The sequence below is a fragment of the Camelus bactrianus genome, chromosome 5, assembly GCF_048773025.1.
Source record: "Camelus bactrianus isolate YW-2024 breed Bactrian camel chromosome 5, ASM4877302v1, whole genome shotgun sequence".
NCBI classification, from domain to species: domain Eukaryota; kingdom Metazoa; phylum Chordata; class Mammalia; order Artiodactyla; family Camelidae; genus Camelus; species Camelus bactrianus.
Window position 1 is genome coordinate 28,579,883 of NC_133543.1, and position 13,976 is coordinate 28,593,858.

Below are 13,976 nucleotides of genomic sequence, written 5' to 3' on the forward strand. Positions count from 1 at the left end.
AGTTTTGAATGTCACAATGTTTGCTGCTAGAAAGATTCAGTAATTTACTCCTCCTCACTCAGCACTCTTAATTCCACCATCCTGTAACCCTTTCTGTTCTTATGCAGCAGTCATATAACCCCGTATTTTTCTTTGTTGGCCAAGATCTTACACTTTCATGTCACTAATAGGAAGGAGACAAAAATACAAATTCAGAATTTAAATATGAAACCATATTTAATCACAATTTTCTCCTTTTCAGAAAATGTTCGTATTTTGTAGCTTTCAGACTCATTTATGACAAGATGTATTTTGGTATTCATTGGTCCTTAGCCAGGACTTTAGAGACCATCTCAATTTAATTTATGTTGAATAGTAACTAGTCCCATTAGATACTTATTTTAAAAATATGCTTTCATACGTTTCTTAAAGGCCAGAGAGTCTTAAGTCTTTTTAGAGATTAGCAATGTTCATTCATAAATTTGCAAAAGGTGTTATAAATAATGGTTTTCTCATCGTTGAAATGAATATTTTCCCATATTATTTGAAGGTGAAAAGTTTTTTTTTAACATTTAAAATGTTATTGGCATCCTTTCGGGAAAGCTCTTAATCCTAATTTATTTTAATGAGAAAGAAAGTGCGCCCCCTGGAGGAGAAGCATTGACAGTAATGAATAGAGTTAGAATGTGAAGCCAGGGTCTGCGGGACCTCAAGTCCGGGGTCTCTCACTGCACCACATTATTATTTATCCCTAATGGGACTCGATTCTGCAGCAGAGAGACAAGTTGTTTTTCTGCAAATAATAATTCCTGGATCATTTCCAACATCAGAATATGAATTCAGCGTAAAATGGACCACAAATATATGAAGGGTAAAAAAAAAAATCAATATTCCTTTCCTTATCGTGTTTCAAGACTGTAAATTTAAAGCCACAGAGGAAACAGAAACTAAATTTTTAAGAGGTTAAAAGTATAAACTCCAAAAACATTTCAGTTATTGCTGGTATTTTTATTCTTTAGCGTCTCAGTGCCAGCCTACTCCTCAATACCAAAAATCACAGAAATAAGAAAGCAGGAGGAAATGAAACCCTTCTGTATACGTAAGAAACTTCTCAGAAGCACAATCCTGAGTGATGTGCTCTCAGTGAATTAGCAGACACAATGATAACTGAGTACTATGTACAGACAGGATGGTCAAATTTGTTTGACGCCTATGAGAAAATCTCTGGAAAAAAATAAGAGTGGTCAAGAGCATTAATGTGGGTTGAAGAAACATCACTTCGATCAGTTAGCTGTATTTGACGTACATAATCTTAGCAATCCCTTGTTACTAAGTCTATTAATGAATACATATTCATTTCCAGATGTTTCTTGAGTAAGACAACACTGAATTTCAATGGATGAATAACTAAACAAATTGTGGTAAATACATACAATGCAATTATTATGGAGGTAAGAAAGTGGAATGAAGTATGGACATGTTACAATGTGGATGAAGCTCTAAAATATCATCCTAAATGAAAAAAGCTAGACACCAAAATATTCACATAATATATTATTTCATTTATATAAAATACAGAATAGGTAAATCCACAGAGACAGGTTGTAGACTGATGCTTGCCAGAGGCTGAGGAAGAAAAAATGGGAGAGACTGTTTAATGGCTATGAGTTTCCTTTTGGGGTATGAGACTTTTGGGAACTTGAAAGTGCTGGTGGTTGCATAATATTGTGAATGTACTAAATGTCACTGGATTGTTCACTTTAAAATGACTAATTTTATGTTATGTGTATTTTACCTCAATTTTTAAAAAAAAGATTGAGTTAAGCATCTGGTCTTTTAGAGTTGTGTTCCAAACATAGTCTCCAACTTTAGGCTAGAAATAACCCTGTGCCTCTTTTTTGTTGCTTGATGTTAAAATAGTATGTTTTTCTTGGCATCTTTCTCTTTCCTGCTTTATAATCAGCATGTCCAACTTGCACAGAAAGGTCTCCCTTCTGTTGAGAAAAATTAACGGAGTGAATTATTTTAAGAACAATGCACAAACCAAGTTGAAATGCAAAGTAGATGCATTCTGCCCTCTCTCGCATTGCTCTTACATTGAACCCTGACATGAAATGGATAACAATGTGGAGTCAGGAACTACAGAGGGAGGACACACAGGTAAGAAGCAGCTCTGACTTAGGAGAGTGGAGGTTTGTTAGCCATGTAGGGTATAAGGCAGATTTTTCTAGCTGGTGAGGAAAGAAGGAACCGGAATTTAGAGGATGCCAGGAAGCACGTAAATAGATTGCCCAACATAAGGTCTCTGAAGAAACAGTGAAAATTTGTTTCTAAGGGAAAATGCATTTCAACTTTCAAAATTTCATATCAACCTGTTGTTTTTTAGTTGCTATTGTTGTTTTGAACATATAAGAAGCAAATATTTCCATTTGTGGCAGCAGCATCATTTTTCTGTGCAAGGTATTTTTTTTATTTTATAATTTATAAATGGATTTATTCACTCATACCTTTTTACCCTATTGCACCGCATCCCCCTACCATGACAACCCAGTTTGATGGACTCACTATGTACCCTTGACCCTGTAAAGTACAGTTTTTTAATAGAGATATTGAAGGAGATCATTCCTATGTAGTTCCCTTTTCCTTTCTATTCTTCTGGAAACTTCTCCTTTGTTCTAACTTCTGAATCTTTTTTTTTTAACATTTTTTTTATTGAGTAATAGTCATTTTACAATGTTGTGTCAAATTCCAGTGCAAAGCACAATTTTCAGTTATACATGAACATATATTTATTGTCACATTTTTTTTTTCTGCTGTGAGCTACCACAAGATCTTGTATATATTTCCCTGTGTAGTTTCTGATTCTGACACAATCCCCAAAGTATTTTTTTAGGAAAACAGCAGAGGATAGTGGGAGAAGGCCTAGGTTTAGGGACAGAACACCCACACATCTTGAGAGAACTACGTGCCTTTTTGTTACTAGCAAATCTAACATCAAATAGTCTTCTACAAAGCCACTCCTTTTAACATTATACTTTGACCACAAGTGCAATTACAGAAATAGGTAAATCATGTGTAAGGAAGCGCTCCGCCCACCCCAGTGTGGGAAACGACTCCCTCCATGCTGGGCAGTTCTAATGTAGGGCCCACCACAGCTGTAAATACAAATGTTCTGGGGGCATCTTCACAAGGGGAGCTGAGTATATGCAGTTTCAAAGTTTATAGATTATGCTTACAAAGTTTGTTTGTAAGCAAGCTTTTGAGAACTCAGCATGGATTTCTCCACAGAGAGAATGTTTAATAGCTGTGAGTATATCCCCAGGCCAATCCATGGAACTTAATAAAGCCTCAGGTAACTGAAGGCAATATTAGTACTGATAATAATATTAGGACTCCAGCAAAGACGGCTTGGCTATACATGTTAAAAATAGAATGTGGGGGCAGGGAGATGAACATCCACTTCTTTTCCATCTTGCTGGCTTCCTTCCCTCCCCTGAGAAGCCTGGTCCTTGGTGAGAAGAAAGGCAATGATCCTGAAATTACTTCCCTTTTTCTAATTCCTGGGCTTCACCTTCCTGCAACCATCTGGCTTACTTCAGGAGCAGAACCCAATGCCCCTGGAACTGTTCCTCACTCTGTCTCATCCTATATCATTTCCTCCAGTGAAAATCATATTTGCAAGTCAACAGGTGCCTCTAACAATTTCTGCTGTTAGAGAAGTACCCCCTTGAACGCCAAATCAATGTTGCCTCTTCGGGTTTCTCTATGACAGCGTGCTTCGGCTGTGGCATCTTTTCCAATTTCCGACCCTCCACATGTAGCTGGTTATGAAGTTATGTCAGTTCTACCTCAGAAAACAAATTCCAAATCCAGCTACTTTCCACCTCCTCTACTACTCTCTGTGTAAATTCCTGCCCCTCAATAGCTCATTTCTGCGTATAACAGCAAAAATCATACTTTCAAAAGACTCATGGGATCTTACCACGGCTCTGTTCAAAATCGTCCATACCCTTCCCATCACGGTGAGAACAAAACCCACAGCTTCCACGATCTAACCCATGTCTTCTCCCCCCTCGCATGGGCCACCAGAGTCACAGTGTTCTTCTGAGCTATCTTCCACACCAGCTTTTTGCACATATTATTCCCTCTTCTAAAATGTTTCCCTCTTGATACCTGCATGATTGTATCCTTCAAAATTTATCTCTCCTTATATTTTCTCTCTTCAGATAGACCTTTCCTTATCACCAATCTGCCTCCTCTTCCTTCATCACTCTCTATCACCCTGCCTTGCTTAGGTGTTCTTTCTAGCATTTTTCATTAATTGATAATTAAATTCTATTTGTTTATTATGAGTTTATTGACTAGAAAAGGTCGAAGAGCTTGTTCTCTTCACTGCTATAGCAACAGCATCTAGAGCCAGACCTCAAATATAAGAGACAACAGTGACTGCATGTTAAAGAAATCAGTGTTGTCATTTAGACACAACCATTTCATTAGCATCCAATGAGAACACCGCGCTGCACAGGGACGTCCTGGGACTGTAAGTTTACTGTTTAACATGGAGAACAGCAACAATAAAATGTAAAACAGATAGTGAGAGTGATGAAGGTTAAGAGACATATATTTAAACAGGTTACTTAAAAGAGATTGTGTGCTTGCAGGGAGGGAGGTGAGAAGGGACAGACTGGGAGTTTGAGATTTGTAGATACTGACAGGTATATATAGAATAGATAAACAAGTTTATACTGTATAGCACAGGGAAATATATACAAGATCTTGTAGCTCACAGTGAAAGAGTATGATAATGAATATATGTATGTTCATGTATCACTGAAAAATTGGGTTGTACACCAGAAATTGACACAACATTGTAAACTGACTATAACTCAATAAAAAACTTTAAAAAATGTGTGCTTAATGATTACAATATGATAATGGTGAAAAGATATTTGTATGGCAAAACTTTAGGGTCTAATAAGCAATGATAAAGATTCAAATAAAATTCAGACACAAATAACAAAAAGAATGAAGAGTCTATTATATAATTATTAAGCCACCAAATGCATAAAGCCACTTTTTCTTCTCATGGCATAGAGTGAATAGATAAATGATTTATATGATTCTTATGTATTACTGAATACCTAGGAGTCACTGCAAGGCATTATGGGAGACACACATACCTATCAGAATCCCTGCTTTCAGGAAATAAAAAATCTGATAAACGACGTCACATAGTTATAAGCTTTATTGTTTGTTACAAACACTAAGTAACGTAAGTATTTAGCATATGAAATATTTAAATAAATGCTGCCATCAATTTTGTATGATTTGGGGGAGGCAAGAGAATCTAGTTTCAGAGTCAGAATGCCTGGGTTCAAATTACAGCTGTGCCCATTGGAACACTGACCTCACTTCTCTAAGCTCCAGTATCCTCTTCTGTAAACACATGGTTGACTATGATTAATTAATACAAACTACCTAACAGAGCACCTGGCATGCAGTAGTACTGCATCAGTACCACTGTCCCCAGACTTGAGCAGCCTGCAATAGCAATCCAATCTTCCAACTGTTTTTTCAGTGGAAATTTGTACTTGGTTTGTGCATATTGGAAAACACCATTTTCCTGAGCAGCTCGAAGTTTCTATATAAGAGATATTAAAAACTCAGCTCCAGTCATGCCAGGTTGATTTTTTTCTCTTTCTGTTTGGTGAACTGCTGAAGAACAACATAGTCAAAGGAAATACTCTATACAAATACCATTATACAACCTGTCATTAGGCACAACTACCCAGGTTTTACTGATTCAAGTACACATTTCTCAGACTGTCTTTTTCACCCTAATACTATCATTATCCTCTAATAATAGAATCCACAAGACATTTTAAGAGATCAATAAAAAACAAGTTCCTAAGAGAAAATTCATGAATTTCCTTTTTTAAAACTTCATTAACTATAAGAAACCTACCATTGACCATGATGTTAATGGTGACTATTCTATTCGTCAACATGTTTATAATTCATACAGCAACTAATGATTAGAAAGCATCTGATGATGACAAGCAATTATAATAATTATAGACTTTCTTTTACGTGCAGAACAGCACTTGGGCTGTGTAACAATAAAATAGGGCTGTAATTTAAAGTAATATTTTACATTTTTATGCAGTCGAGACCTACACTTATGGTTTGAAAAAATGCAAAACAGATTCATTTCGATTGGATTGATTTTAAATGTATCAGCCTTATCATGTGTATGATATGCCAATGATTATTTCAAGGAAAAACTGAATTGGTTCAGCACCAAGATGGGCATACGTCTGCATCTGTAAGATTTCTATACACAGCAGTAATCAAACTGGAAAGGCCCACGTTCAAGTCTGAAACAGGGGTAGGACCCAAGAAACCAATGTTTACACAAACGCTAAAACATGCTTTCCAGATTACTTGTAAGCATTTCTACACTCACTTAACTGAAGAGTTGTTTCATAAAGAATTCATAAATAAGAAACTTGTAGAGAAAACAGGAAAATTTTCTGCCCATTAAGTAAACTCATAGGACATTTGGTCACATAGGTATACTATAGGGGCATTTTTTCTAAGTTATTTGTTTATGTTTTCACTTTTAACCACAGATCGTTCCTCATGGCTACTGATAATATCTTTCCAGGTAGAAGGCTAACCCTTGCCCAAAAGAATCACATTCTAAATGTCTTTTCTACATCATTTTCTTTGTTTCTGACTTAAAATGTCCTGCTTTTTATTCTAAGGGTATGTTCCATATTTAAAAAGGCTCTGGAATTCCTTCTACATTTTCTAATGTCTCGGAACTAGAATCAAAGTACTTTCTACCTTTAACAACAGAAGTCCCTTTGTATAGGTTCTACAGCCTTGAAAAAGCCCCGGAAATCCCAGGCTGCTATTCTTGACAGTTTGCATCCACTCTGACTTCTCTTTTCTGATGCTCCAAATTAAATACTGTCACATCTAGCATTGTACTAACTAGAACTGGTTGTCGTAGGCAAGTTTCAAATGAAAACCTTTCCAGAGAAAATTTCTAGTGGCAGCTGACTCAGGGGCTGCTTTGGGGGTGTGCAGAGAGGAGGGATGAGGAGGGAGGAGTTGGCTTTGGCAGGTGCTGAGGAGACAGCAACAGAGTTGCTCAGACCTTCATAGCAGACATTTATAAAATTGGGACAATCTCTACAGTTTTGGCAGAATTTATGCCCATGAAATATGCAGATTAGAACTTCAAGAAATTCCTCCTGTGTAAGGTTGATATCTACCATACCCCCATCCAGAGTAAAGTATCATCTTTTTAACAAGAAAAGTCATTTTTCTGCAAAATATTTAATTAGTGGAGCCATTTCTCTCTGAATTCTAAGTGTGACATCACCTTGTGTTAGACCAGGCAAAGCCAAGGGTATTAATTTTAAATAATTTTAGGTAGTTTTTGGTAACCCCAAGCCTGATTTTTTGTTTGTTTGTTTATGTAACTTGGGAAAAGAACAGCATATATTTTTTTGGGAGCATATCCATATTAATTTTATGTTCTGCAGGACCAAGATATCTACCTGTATCTAGAGCTTGTATGCCAGACTATATTAAGGTGGAGGAAAGGTTATACTAAAAAAAGCACAGGTAAAATGTCTACCATCTAATTGGCTCAATACATTTAGTTTCACATAAAATGACTCTTCAGTCTCCAACCTCTTTCAATTCCCTGAAGGTTAATGCCCACTAAAAATACAAACACAAGTTATTTATTTTTTATTTTCTTTGGATTAAAGAGACAATTTCTAAAGGGCATTTCACATGCATTTCATATTCAAAAATAATGCTGGATTTGACCTTAAGAAATGACTCAGTCTAAGAGTTTTCTTTGTGTTTGTTCATTCACATTCACCGCTGGTCAGATTGCTAGTTTTCCTGGTTCAAATACACTCAACAAGGACAATTCAGAAGAATGTTCATGTTATATATCTATATTATATTTCTCTATATCCATAAAATATATTTTTTATATATTTATAAAAATAGAAAATTCTATCATTATCTAAAAATGGTAAAAATAAAAGAAACATTTTAATGTATAATTATAACATTTTCACTTAGGCACATGTCTAAACTTTAAATGCTATAATCATAATAAATTTATTTTTCATGTATGTGACATACTGTTAGTCTTGAGAGACAATTAAACCTATCAAGTGGTCTGGTCACAGGCCGCCTCCCTCTCAGTTCTCACATCTCCTTCACTTGCTCTCTACATCCCAGCAACGCCTGCCTTCCGTGCTCGCCAAATGAAAAAATCACACCCTCTGCCTTGCTTTTACACTTCCTGTCACTAAGCCAGGAGCCTCCCCGACTCCCAACCCAGATTCACATGACTCAGCCTCACTAGACTCAAATCTCTTCAAATGTCATTTCCCCACAAAGGGCCTTTCCTGGCCACCTTACTTAATATAACACCCCCATCAATATTTACACATCTTTCTCCCAAGTTTATTGCCTTTCTTCTACATGGGAACATCAGGAGATCAGAGAGAACAGATATGAGTTGTTTGGTGCTGTACCCACAGCAACCAGAAGAGTGCTAACACATGTATATGCAGAGTAAATACTGGCTGACTGAAAGACAGACCAGTCACTCAGGGTGCTGAGGACTCTGATGTGTTAGCTCACTGAAGGCTCACAGGACCCTAGTGGTTGATTAAAAACCCAGGAGGGAGGAGCAGGGAACAGGAAGGTGCTCTGCCTATGACCCAAGTAAACCGTTGACCACGAGGTATCCTATCCTTTTGTAGAAGTTTCCTCTCTGAGGTCACAGAGAAACACAGAGGAGGCAGAGACTGATGGAGAATTTCTGACTACCTGGAGATTTACCACCAGCATCATGGGAGTGGAAAGAGCCACTGAATCAAAAGGATTCAGTTTACAAGGTTGTATATAAAAGCTGAGAATAGCCTTTCCTGCTATTGGGACACAGAGCCTCTACTCAAGATGACTGAAATGTCTCCCAATAGCTTGGAGAAGTGCTAACATTTGGCTTCAGAGATAGTTCTTCAGTCCTTCTCCATATCCAGTATTTAACTATCAACCAAATCACGTATTTACATACACCTAACACATCTTCTGAAAGAAAGGTAGAGACAAAATATCCTGAAACAAAAAGAACTACAAATGTAAGTACAGAAATTTCTGTTTATACTCAAGGACTTTGCAGAGGTGTAATAGCACTTAATCCTGGGAAACAAAGGGGAGAAACTAGCCAAATCTCCACACCTGCGTGGGAAAAAGGCCCTTCCGTTCAGATAGCCCACTCTCGTTTTCAAAGCCTCAATAAAGTTTCCAGCATTTCAAACAAAATCAGTATAGGAAAATGTGCTTTGATTTAAAAAAATTAGAAAGTAACCATTTCATCATAATTCCCCTGAAAATGAAGGTCTTTTTTTTACTTTCAAAATGTATGAGCAGCTATCAGAGGGACAATAAAGTTTTCACAGTGACTATTGCCAGGACAATGGTTAGGACAGTTAAGTGTGTTTTTCGATCTTTTAGTACCCAGACTTCTCATGTTCCCCAACATTCCCCCCCATACCAAAAAGAGTACTTTTTGTTTTCACCAAACTGAAGGAACTTCAGTAGGGATTATTTAAATATTTCCGTGGTAAAATTTAAATACCGTTCAAAATTCTGGAATACAAGCAATAGAATTTGGTTCCAGTTAAAATAGACTAAAAAGGAATTAATTGGATGATAAAGAGAGCTCGTGTTCACCGAAGGGCTGCAAAAGCAGTCTTTGGAAAACAGATGGGATACAAATGAGGCTGACAGGCTAGAGCTACATTCAAGCCATGCTATGGAATGCTGCAGGCCGCACCCCGGACCCTAGTGATGCTCCAAGCAGCACTGCCTCTCCCTGCAGGAATATATCCTAATGTGTTTCCGACTTATGTGCATTAGGCCCCCAGAAACAGTCCCTCCAGGGTACATGTAATTGGCCCTGTTTCCATTCTCTGGTTTTGGGGGACCAGGAAGAGAAAATGGGAAGTTTTGCTTCAATAAGGAGGAGTCTTCCTCTTAAAATAGGCTGGGCCTGAAGGTCACCTGCCCGCGCCAGTATCTCCAAAAGCCACAGGTTGTCATCTGCCCACACACCTGCACCTGGACAGCAATTCCGTTAAACAATGGGGACGCTGAAACCCATACATGTTCCAGAACAACTGCACCGTGAAACACTTACCGAAAGAAACAGGAGGGTGAAGACCTGAAGCGGACCAAGAGGAAAAAACACCTTTGTTCAGCAGGATGGGACCCCTTGACGGTTTTCCATGACAAGTTTCTGAGGGACTTCCCGGCTTTCCAGCAGGACGGCCTTCCCAGGAGGACCATCGTCCACCATGTTGGAGCGGACCGACGCAAGAGCGAAGGACTGCGCATGATCCGTGCAGCCGGCACGCGGAGGGGCCAAAGCCCCGCCCAAGCCACCCCACCGCCCCGCCCACCGCCCCGCCCCTCGACTCACCCAATTAATGGAACCGGCGGGGAGCGGGCTCGGCTTCCTGATTCATGCTTTCGCTCCCTCATTAAAGCTTTGACTGAAATTCTCTTCTGGCTTCTTCGGCAACTTCTATTGATTAAAGAGCCCAAGAATCAGACTGGTACCATCATTTGTGGCAACTTCACCATGACAGTGAGGCTTTTTGCTCCCCCTAAAGGATTGGGGGCTCTCTTCCAGATGGCTGAAGGCAGCTTCCTCGCAGTTGACAAGCGGCACCTAAATTTTTTTGTTTCAATGTCACTGCGCTTGGTAAGTCTGCCTTCCTTGCTTGGAGGTCTCATTATCCACATTCAGGCAACCTTTCCCTTTCCCCTTTGTCTTTTTTCCCTCTTCCAGTTTTTCTCTCTTTCTTCTCCTTTCTCTGTCCCCTCCGCTGTTCTGTCACATCCGTTCAGAACGTGGACAGTGGGCAGCTCCAGCCCGGTTCCTCTCAGCCCTGAGTCCGCGCTCCCTCTGACCCCAGCTCACCCCGACGGTGACCGCCAGAGGCGGGAGGGTCTCGCCGCGCCCTGCAGACCTCGGCGGGCTGGCCTTGATGTGAGGTGAGGTTTCTGATAGAGAGGTTCAGCCCTCATGTCCTGCAGTGGCTGGAAGCCCAGTTCTCACAAACTTCTCTACATCTTTTCCCTGGGTTGAAGTCCCATTCGGGGGTGGATGTCCCAGTTGTGGGTTAGAGTCCGTAGGCACTGGTTTCTGGTGCTAATTCTCCCCGTGGCCGGTGGATGGAGGGCCCGATTGGAACTGCCTGGGCAGACACCCGCAGAGGGGCGGGGTGAAAGGACAAGCTCTCTGTCTCTCCCTCTCTCATTTCCTTTCTTTCTTCTTACCCTCCCTAGCCGAACCCTCCACTCCCCTCCATCCTAGAGGCCCCTCCTGGGACGACCTCTATGTTACCTCCCAGTGTTTTTCTGTTCTGCGCCCTGGACCACAGGAGGTGAGTTATGTGATCTCCTCTGCCGTCTTTCTCTTCGGCTCTGTTCCCCTAGAAACAGGGGGCATTGCCTATGTGAAGACCATTTAGAGAATAATTGGATCTGTTCCCTGCTGGGACTCCTTCTTTGTCCTCTGTAGCTTGTTTGTCACTCCTTCACTGTCTCCTTCTTGGGAGTTTTTGGGGACCAGGAACGATCAGATAATTACGTTGACACAAGGTCTGTGGGACTCCATCCTGCTCCTGGACCCTTTATCATTGGTCATCAGAAGTACAGCAATGAGGAAGTGTCCCAGGAATTCCCACAGACTGCTCCTTGGGTTGCATTCTTAACAGGGACAGTTCAAGTTAGACGGCTTAGAAAAGAACAAGCTGGCTTTCTTTTGTAATACGGCTTCGCCCCAATATGCCTTAGGCAACCAGAAGGGGTGGCGCCAACGTGGATCGCTAAATTTTAGCACCATTTTACAACTGGACCTATTTTGCAACCAGTTTGTGCCTATTAGTAAAGGTATTAATCTCACCCTGACCTCTGAACCCATTAGAAGCACACCATTTTCTAATGAAACTTGATGCTCATGCCGATATGGGGGGTATGGAGCTTACGGACCCCTGGAACCAAACTAGTCTCCAGGTCCAGCAGCCCCTTCTCTGTACAGAACAAGGAAAACCCTGTTGCTCCTGCCAGGAAGATATCTGCCTTCCTGATGTGGGAAACTTGCCCTCTGTTTATCCGTGATTTTCCACTTTAAACTCATCATGCATCCCTAACCAGACTCATTGGTGTGTGGACCCATCTCTCTTCTCCCCAGGCACCCAACCCAGCACCTCTTGTTCGTACATACTGGAGGGGAAGGGTAGCCCATTCCTGGAGAGTCACCTATAGCCTCCCGTCTGACTTCAGCAAGCATGAGGGAATAGGGGAAAGGGAAGAACTAGATGAGGGACCACTAGACAGAGGGCCCCTGTCCCTCATGTGCAGTAATACACCTGACTGGGTCTCCCTTTTTGGTCGCTGGTTTGATTCCACTTCACCCCACCAAGCTTGTACACACACACCTCCATCTATTCCTCTGCAGTCCACTGCGAAATAAACTATCCTGCGAAGGGAACCCAAGTTCCTCCTCCCAGCCTCTCCGGGCAGTGGCCTATCCATGCTTAGACACTATGCACTTCCAAGGAGAATGCACTTTGGGACGATTGGGCCCTAAAGGACTAGGTGTCACTGTATAATGCCACCTCTCAAAACAGGTGTAACAGGGCACTTGGACTAATTCTGACAACTGAGGCCACCATAGGACTGGCCCTGGGGGGGTTTTGCCTATCACAAAGCAATCTTAAAAATCCTTACCCAGGCTATAGAGAATCTGGCCTCAAAGATTGGTGATGCCTTAAGGGGCCTCTGGGAGTCATTAGATTCCTTAGCTAATGTGATGTTTGACAGTAGGTTAGCCCAAGATTACCTTCTGGCTGATCAGGGGTATCTCTGCAGTAATTAACCAAACTTGCTGTACATGCATTAACATCTCAGGGGGAAGTCAAACTAAATATTTAGGAGATTTTCAAACAAGCTAAGTAGTTATGTGTGTTCAGCAATCCCACTGTCCAAACTACATGGGACTTGATTAAAGTCTTTGTCCCAGGCATCATTTGGTTCCTGCCTTTCCTGGGTCCTCTAGTGGCAATAGTTCTTTGGTTATCATTTGGACCCTCTTTATTTAATCTTTTAGCCAGATTTGTGTCTTCGAGGCTTCAGTAGTTTCAGGTGAGGCTCATGGTAGCCCAAGGGTTTCACCCAATCCCCACAGATGGTGGCCCAGGTTCCCACAGGCCCCTAGAGCAGTCTGACAGGGGCGGTTACACCTCCAGGGGAGGTTAGGGTCTGTGGTCCCTGTTTAGCAGGAAGTAGCTCCTGAAGAAGAGATCTTCTGCCCCTTGACCCTTAAGGAATGTAGAATCCTTTAGGGGGAGTGAGATAGGGTGGGACCTGTGATCATCTGCCTGCACTTGGCAATACTTCCTAAAAGAACAGGGTGTAACACTCTTACCAAGGTACACGCACACATATTGGAGGGGGTTCGGCTGCTTGATAGTCAAAAAATGGCAAGTGTTGTGTACAGATATCCTCAAGGAGAATGCACTCCTCTAAAAGGGGTTGGGGGAGCCTGGAGAAAGGTGGGTGACAGCCTGTAAGTGTGCCTTCCTTCTGAAATCACACACCTCCTGCAGCCCTGTCCATGGCTGGAGATTTTTGACTCGCCAAGTACACTACAGTTCTGTCGGCACCTGAAGTCACCTCTAGCTGAATCATGGCAGGAATTCCGTAAAATAGACAGAATGTGACAAACTATAGATAATTCTGGACTAATGAAAGTTTCAGAGAATTAGTCAAAACATCAGGAAACAGTGCTTGAAAAAGGGAGACAGAAAAAGAGATCGAGATGGAAAGTGAAAAAAAAGAGACAGAAAAAAATTAGAAAAATTAGACCATATCATGCCAAACCA

General features: G+C 40.9%; 1 long non-coding RNA gene and 1 pseudogene across 1 annotated transcript in view; one reads left to right on the plus strand and one right to left on the minus strand.

Moving 5' to 3' along the window:
- Positions 1-10,426, minus strand: part of LOC123613734 (uncharacterized) — a 189,923-nt gene extending 179,497 nt beyond the window's left edge. The window contains exon 1 of the long non-coding RNA XR_012506874.1: positions 10,223-10,426. This is a non-coding gene — a long non-coding RNA (uncharacterized LOC123613734). The remainder of the gene's footprint in view (positions 1-10,222) is intronic.
- A 240-nt stretch (positions 10,427-10,666) lies between these two features.
- Positions 10,667-12,858, plus strand: LOC141577783 (endogenous retrovirus group V member 2 Env polyprotein-like; annotated as a pseudogene).
- Positions 12,859-13,976: the final 1,118 nt, after the last annotated feature.